Source organism: Tupaia chinensis, unplaced genomic scaffold, assembly GCF_000334495.1.
Source record: "Tupaia chinensis unplaced genomic scaffold, TupChi_1.0 Scaffold148978_1, whole genome shotgun sequence".
Classification (NCBI taxonomy): Eukaryota; Metazoa; Chordata; class Mammalia; order Scandentia; family Tupaiidae; genus Tupaia; species Tupaia belangeri.
The window spans coordinates 44,097-44,426 of record NW_006208824.1 but is presented as its reverse complement, the minus strand read 5'-3'; positions in this window follow the sequence as shown (position 1 = coordinate 44,426).

Sequence of the window (330 nt, the reverse complement as noted above, 5' to 3'; positions counted from 1 at the left end):
ATTCATAATGTCGAAGCTAACAGAGATGGAAGAGAAGAGAGATAATAAACTGCTAATGAGAAAGGAGAAAGAAGTTGATGAGTTCCGTGAGATGAGGAAATGTTTGCATGATCTAAAAGAGGAATTACACACTTTACAAAAGACTCAAAAGGAACTGTTAGAGATGAAGACAATAATACAGGAAGTCAAAATCTCCCTTGCAAGTATTAAAAGCAGACTATATCATTCAGAAAATAGAATCTCAGATGTAGAAGAGAAAATGGCTGGCCTAGAAAAATCCACCACAAAGACTGAGAAAATGGCACAAAAATTTGAGAATAATATGCGAAA